Below are 8,718 nucleotides of genomic sequence, written 5' to 3'. Positions count from 1 at the left end.
ACGGCCGTCGACGGCCGTTACGGGGTATAGAGGGTTAATCTATTCACTAACCTATGAATGCACTGCACAAGAATGCACTATCAATCGCTATATGTCGCTATTTCTCTCAAAATCTCTCTCACAACAAAAACACAAAGATAGGAGGTGTTTGAATGACTTTTAAGCATTCTGGGACTTTGTAATTTAGATCAAACAGGTGTTTACTCGGGTAATTGGCTCGCGCGGTAAGTATGCCACCTGTCCAAACCAAATTTAAACATCTCACTTAGCCATGGTCACGTGACATGGGCGTTTTGAACCACACTTTGAAACACTTTTCGAAACACTTGCGTTTCGGAAGCTCGACACTGTTTCGAAACGTCAGCATTATACATTCTTCATTCTGACCTATTTAGTGTAGTGAGCATTTAGAATTTACCACACCTATTCAAGATATGTTTAAAATGAAATTATACATTCTTCTTTGTTATCTGCGCAATTTCCTTTTGATAACATGGCAAAACCATCTTAACCTGTTGAGGAGACAATGCCATTTTCCCCAGATAGTGAATCATTTTCCTGGCTCTTTCTAGAATTCTACGCGAACGTTCTATAGTTTCAGTGTTCTTAAAATTGTTTAATGGCAGAAAAGTCCCTGAGGCTAATTGTTGCGTCATGTTATAGAACCTTTTTTGAAAACGTTCTAATCACATATTTGTGATCATACTCCCAGGGCCCCAGCTGCATTTGATCACATATTTGTGACCGTACTCCTCAACAGGTTAAGAACCATGAAATAATATCATAATAGAGTTGAAAATAACTTTCCAACATTATTAAATATAATGTCAAAAACATCACAAGAACCTTGAAATCAACCAACGTTTCAAATAACCTTCCAATATTATTAAAAATCATGTCAAAGACATCCCAAGAAACTTGAAATGAACTAACGTTTCAAATAACCTTCCAATTTTTATTGCAATAACATGGCAAAACAATGCCAGAGTAACAATTTCATAGCAACAACATCCCAAGAACCTAAACATGAATTACATAATAAAGTTGCAAATAACCCTACAATATCAATGTAATAACATGGCTATATACCCTCTATACCCCAGTGGAATTCTATAACAATGCCCCAGATTCCTGGGAATTCTAAGAGAAAAGGGCAATTTGAGAAACATTTCAAATAACCAAGAATAACTAAAAATCTAATGAAAAGTGTCAATTGTAAGTTTCTTTCAGTTTAAAGATTAGAAATGGCTCTTTCAAATGATATATGATCCATTAAGAATTATATATTCATGTTTCCCATAGACGGCCATAGGCCTACTCACTTACAGTCTCAAAGTCTTTCACTAACAAAAAGTTATAAATATGGTTCACATATTTATGTATTAGAAGCTGGGAAACAAGATACTATATGAGTACTGATTTCATTGAAATAGACTGGCATATCTTGCACTTATTTGGGATTTAGCTGGACAGTAAGCCTTAGGCTACAGCTAAAAAATGATGAGGATATGAACTAACGTAGGCCAGAAGCATAGCGCATGAAATCGTGACTCATTTGATAAGCATGTCACCAAGAACAGGGACTGTTAAACCTGACATGGATTTACGTTTTGTTTTACATGCACATCATGTTATATCATTTATCTAAACTTGATCAGTTGATGATAATGAACCTGTTGCACTCGTTCACTAACCTTCAACCTATCCTGTGCTAACGTTAACATTACGAGTCTCAGACTAACGTTACATCAGTGAAGGTAGCAAATTAGCAGGCTTTTTTGTAATCACAAAGATGACAAGACATTGGCCTACTTGTATACAAATACATTTTCCTAACATCCATAAGCAGAAAACACAACGGTGGTTCCCGCTTTGGTTATTAGTCAACATAAAAACTCATTAAGAGAGACATACATAATAGTAGCCTAGTTTGCAATAACTATCTGTAAGTGGGATTTGATAATGTTAGCTTTACTGTACATGCCAGAAAGGGGTAATGTTAATGTTATGTGTTAAGATATAACTGCAAATAAACCTGGCATGGGTTTATCATAAACTTTATTGTTAATTAGGCCATGACCCATCACTGAATTATGCCTATATTTTGCTGGTGCTAGCTAAACTCAAACTCAAACTTTCACAGTGACAGCCATACGATTTTTTTTATGCCAGAGAGGCAGCTAGTCAGTCATGACAAACGGGAGGATGCTAACGTTAAATATATTACACTTTCATGTTTTTATTTTGTCATTTTCTTACATCAATATGATCGTCACTTACATCAAAACATGGTGGATGCACATCAATACTATCTCATCTAATGAGAAAAGACGCGAACGCTTGTTAGAAGCCATAACTCCAGAGGCACCGTAAGTCCTCAGCCGGTCAGTCAACAGGCTAAACTCAAAAATACCGGAGAAATGTCAATAGCGACCTAGCCATTTAAGTGTGTCAAAATAAAAGTCTGGTGTTTATGTACCCACTAACGCTGTATTATTTCATGTATGAAGGTTATACTGTAGCAGGTGTCTCTTTAAGAATTGCGGCCGGCCGCGGCCGTTACAGGAGAATACAGAACGGCCGTCGACGGCCGTTACGGGGTATAGAGGGTTAATCTATTCACTAACCTATGAATGCACTGCACAAGAATGCACTATCAATCGCTATATGTCGCTATTTCTCTCAAAATCTCTCTCACAACAAAAACACAAAGATAGGAGGTGTTTGAATGACTTTTAAGCATTCTGGGACTTTGTAATTTAGATCAAACAGGTGTTTACTCGGGTAATTGGCTCGCGCGGTAAGTATGCCACCTGTCCAAACCAAATTTAAACATCTCACTTAGCCATGGTCACGTGACATGGGCGTTTTGAACCACACTTTGAAACACTTTTCGAAACACTTGCGTTTCGGAAGCTCGACACTGTTTCGAAACGTCAGCATTATACATTCTTCATTCTGACCTATTTAGTGTAGTGAGCATTTAGAATTTACCACACCTATTCAAGATATGTTTAAAATGAAATTATACATTCTTCTTTGTTATCTGCGCAATTTCCTTTTGATAACATGGCAAAACCATCTTAACCTGTTGAGGAGACAATGCCATTTTCCCCAGATAGTGAATCATTTTCCTGGCTCTTTCTAGAATTCTACGCGAACGTTCTATAGTTTCAGTGTTCTTAAAATTGTTTAATGGCAGAAAAGTCCCTGAGGCTAATTGTTGCGTCATGTTATAGAACCTTTTTTGAAAACGTTCTAATCACATATTTGTGATCATACTCCCAGGGCCCCAGCTGCATTTGATCACATATTTGTGACCGTACTCCTCAACAGGTTAAGAACCATGAAATAATATCATAATAGAGTTGAAAATAACTTTCCAACATTATTAAATATAATGTCAAAAACATCACAAGAACCTTGAAATCAACCAACGTTTCAAATAACCTTCCAATATTATTAAAAATCATGTCAAAGACATCCCAAGAAACTTGAAATGAACTAACGTTTCAAATAACCTTCCAATTTTTATTGCAATAACATGGCAAAACAATGCCAGAGTAACAATTTCATAGCAACAACATCCCAAGAACCTAAACATGAATTACATAATAAAGTTGCAAATAACCCTACAATATCAATGTAATAACATGGCTATATACCCTCTATACCCCAGTGGAATTCTATAACAATGCCCCAGATTCCTGGGAATTCTAAGAGAAAAGGGCAATTTGAGAAACATTTCAAATAACCAAGAATAACTAAAAATCTAATGAAAAGTGTCAATTGTAAGTTTCTTTCAGTTTAAAGATTAGAAATGGCTCTTTCAAATGATATATGATCCATTAAGAATTATATATTCATGTTTCCCATAGACGGCCATAGGCCTACTCACTTACAGTCTCAAAGTCTTTCACTAACAAAAAGTTATAAATATGGTTCACATATTTATGTATTAGAAGCTGGGAAACAAGATACTATATGAGTACTGATTTCATTGAAATAGACTGGCATATCTTGCACTTATTTGGGATTTAGCTGGACAGTAAGCCTTAGGCTACAGCTAAAAAATGATGAGGATATGAACTAACGTAGGCCAGAAGCATAGCGCATGAAATCGTGACTCATTTGATAAGCATGTCACCAAGAACAGGGACTGTTAAACCTGACATGGATTTACGTTTTGTTTTACATGCACATCATGTTATATCATTTATCTAAACTTGATCAGTTGATGATAATGAACCTGTTGCACTCGTTCACTAACCTTCAACCTATCCTGTGCTAACGTTAACATTACGAGTCTCAGACTAACGTTACATCAGTGAAGGTAGCAAATTAGCAGGCTTTTTTGTAATCACAAAGATGACAAGACATTGGCCTACTTGTATACAAATACATTTTCCTAACATCCATAAGCAGAAAACACAACGGTGGTTCCCGCTTTGGTTATTAGTCAACATAAAAACTCATTAAGAGAGACATACATAATAGTAGCCTAGTTTGCAATAACTATCTGTAAGTGGGATTTGATAATGTTAGCTTTACTGTACATGCCAGAAAGGGGTAATGTTAATGTTATGTGTTAAGATATAACTGCAAATAAACCTGGCATGGGTTTATCATAAACTTTATTGTTAATTAGGCCATGACCCATCACTGAATTATGCCTATATTTTGCTGGTGCTAGCTAAACTCAAACTCAAACTTTCACAGTGACAGCCATACGATTTTTTTTATGCCAGAGAGGCAGCTAGTCAGTCATGACAAACGGGAGGATGCTAACGTTAAATATATTACACTTTCATGTTTTTATTTTGTCATTTTCTTACATCAATATGATCGTCACTTACATCAAAACATGGTGGATGCACATCAATACTATCTCATCTAATGAGAAAAGACGCGAACGCTTGTTAGAAGCCATAACTCCAGAGGCACCGTAAGTCCTCAGCCGGTCAGTCAACAGGCTAAACTCAAAAATACCGGAGAAATGTCAATAGCGACCTAGCCATTTAAGTGTGTCAAAATAAAAGTCTGGTGTTTATGTACCCACTAACGCTGTATTATTTCATGTATGAAGGTTATACTGTAGCAGGTGTCTCTTTAAGAATTGCGGCCGGCCGCGGCCGTTACAGGAGAATACAGAACGGCCGTCGACGGCCGTTACGGGGTATAGAGGGTTAATCTATTCACTAACCTATGAATGCACTGCACAAGAATGCACTATCAATCGCTATATGTCGCTATTTCTCTCAAAATCTCTCTCACAACAAAAACACAAAGATAGGAGGTGTTTGAATGACTTTTAAGCATTCTGGGACTTTGTAATTTAGATCAAACAGGTGTTTACTCGGGTAATTGGCTCGCGCGGTAAGTATGCCACCTGTCCAAACCAAATTTAAACATCTCACTTAGCCATGGTCACGTGACATGGGCGTTTTGAACCACACTTTGAAACACTTTTCGAAACACTTGCGTTTCGGAAGCTCGACACTGTTTCGAAACGTCAGCATTATACATTCTTCATTCTGACCTATTTAGTGTAGTGAGCATTTAGAATTTACCACACCTATTCAAGATATGTTTAAAATGAAATTATACATTCTTCTTTGTTATCTGCGCAATTTCCTTTTGATAACATGGCAAAACCATCTTAACCTGTTGAGGAGACAATGCCATTTTCCCCAGATAGTGAATCATTTTCCTGGCTCTTTCTAGAATTCTACGCGAACGTTCTATAGTTTCAGTGTTCTTAAAATTGTTTAATGGCAGAAAAGTCCCTGAGGCTAATTGTTGCGTCATGTTATAGAACCTTTTTTGAAAACGTTCTAATCACATATTTGTGATCATACTCCCAGGGCCCCAGCTGCATTTGATCACATATTTGTGACCGTACTCCTCAACAGGTTAAGAACCATGAAATAATATCATAATAGAGTTGAAAATAACTTTCCAACATTATTAAATATAATGTCAAAAACATCACAAGAACCTTGAAATCAACCAACGTTTCAAATAACCTTCCAATATTATTAAAAATCATGTCAAAGACATCCCAAGAAACTTGAAATGAACTAACGTTTCAAATAACCTTCCAATTTTTATTGCAATAACATGGCAAAACAATGCCAGAGTAACAATTTCATAGCAACAACATCCCAAGAACCTAAACATGAATTACATAATAAAGTTGCAAATAACCCTACAATATCAATGTAATAACATGGCTATATACCCTCTATACCCCAGTGGAATTCTATAACAATGCCCCAGATTCCTGGGAATTCTAAGAGAAAAGGGCAATTTGAGAAACATTTCAAATAACCAAGAATAACTAAAAATCTAATGAAAAGTGTCAATTGTAAGTTTCTTTCAGTTTAAAGATTAGAAATGGCTCTTTCAAATGATATATGATCCATTAAGAATTATATATTCATGTTTCCCATAGACGGCCATAGGCCTACTCACTTACAGTCTCAAAGTCTTTCACTAACAAAAAGTTATAAATATGGTTCACATATTTATGTATTAGAAGCTGGGAAACAAGATACTATATGAGTACTGATTTCATTGAAATAGACTGGCATATCTTGCACTTATTTGGGATTTAGCTGGACAGTAAGCCTTAGGCTACAGCTAAAAAATGATGAGGATATGAACTAACGTAGGCCAGAAGCATAGCGCATGAAATCGTGACTCATTTGATAAGCATGTCACCAAGAACAGGGACTGTTAAACCTGACATGGATTTACGTTTTGTTTTACATGCACATCATGTTATATCATTTATCTAAACTTGATCAGTTGATGATAATGAACCTGTTGCACTCGTTCACTAACCTTCAACCTATCCTGTGCTAACGTTAACATTACGAGTCTCAGACTAACGTTACATCAGTGAAGGTAGCAAATTAGCAGGCTTTTTTGTAATCACAAAGATGACAAGACATTGGCCTACTTGTATACAAATACATTTTCCTAACATCCATAAGCAGAAAACACAACGGTGGTTCCCGCTTTGGTTATTAGTCAACATAAAAACTCATTAAGAGAGACATACATAATAGTAGCCTAGTTTGCAATAACTATCTGTAAGTGGGATTTGATAATGTTAGCTTTACTGTACATGCCAGAAAGGGGTAATGTTAATGTTATGTGTTAAGATATAACTGCAAATAAACCTGGCATGGGTTTATCATAAACTTTATTGTTAATTAGGCCATGACCCATCACTGAATTATGCCTATATTTTGCTGGTGCTAGCTAAACTCAAACTCAAACTTTCACAGTGACAGCCATACGATTTTTTTTATGCCAGAGAGGCAGCTAGTCAGTCATGACAAACGGGAGGATGCTAACGTTAAATATATTACACTTTCATGTTTTTATTTTGTCATTTTCTTACATCAATATGATCGTCACTTACATCAAAACATGGTGGATGCACATCAATACTATCTCATCTAATGAGAAAAGACGCGAACGCTTGTTAGAAGCCATAACTCCAGAGGCACCGTAAGTCCTCAGCCGGTCAGTCAACAGGCTAAACTCAAAAATACCGGAGAAATGTCAATAGCGACCTAGCCATTTAAGTGTGTCAAAATAAAAGTCTGGTGTTTATGTACCCACTAACGCTGTATTATTTCATGTATGAAGGTTATACTGTAGCAGGTGTCTCTTTAAGAATTGCGGCCGGCCGCGGCCGTTACAGGAGAATACAGAACGGCCGTCGACGGCCGTTACGGGGTATAGAGGGTTAATCTATTCACTAACCTATGAATGCACTGCACAAGAATGCACTATCAATCGCTATATGTCGCTATTTCTCTCAAAATCTCTCTCACAACAAAAACACAAAGATAGGAGGTGTTTGAATGACTTTTAAGCATTCTGGGACTTTGTAATTTAGATCAAACAGGTGTTTACTCGGGTAATTGGCTCGCGCGGTAAGTATGCCACCTGTCCAAACCAAATTTAAACATCTCACTTAGCCATGGTCACGTGACATGGGCGTTTTGAACCACACTTTGAAACACTTTTCGAAACACTTGCGTTTCGGAAGCTCGACACTGTTTCGAAACGTCAGCATTATACATTCTTCATTCTGACCTATTTAGTGTAGTGAGCATTTAGAATTTACCACACCTATTCAAGATATGTTTAAAATGAAATTATACATTCTTCTTTGTTATCTGCGCAATTTCCTTTTGATAACATGGCAAAACCATCTTAACCTGTTGAGGAGACAATGCCATTTTCCCCAGATAGTGAATCATTTTCCTGGCTCTTTCTAGAATTCTACGCGAACGTTCTATAGTTTCAGTGTTCTTAAAATTGTTTAATGGCAGAAAAGTCCCTGAGGCTAATTGTTGCGTCATGTTATAGAACCTTTTTTGAAAACGTTCTAATCACATATTTGTGATCATACTCCCAGGGCCCCAGCTGCATTTGATCACATATTTGTGACCGTACTCCTCAACAGGTTAAGAACCATGAAATAATATCATAATAGAGTTGAAAATAACTTTCCAACATTATTAAATATAATGTCAAAAACATCACAAGAACCTTGAAATCAACCAACGTTTCAAATAACCTTCCAATATTATTAAAAATCATGTCAAAGACATCCCAAGAAACTTGAAATGAACTAACGTTTCAAATAACCTTCCAATTTTTATTGCAATAACATGGCAAAACAATGCCAGAGTA

This window comes from Alosa pseudoharengus, unplaced genomic scaffold (genome assembly GCF_046254945.1).
Source record: "Alosa pseudoharengus isolate Yale_2024_CS ecotype anadromous, Long Island Sound unplaced genomic scaffold, YU_APseudo_1.1 YU_APseudo_1.1_scf_18, whole genome shotgun sequence".
NCBI lineage: Eukaryota > Metazoa > Chordata > Actinopteri > Clupeiformes > Clupeidae > Alosa > Alosa pseudoharengus.
The sequence above is the reverse complement of the archived record's forward strand: the minus strand, read 5'-3'. Positions refer to the sequence as shown.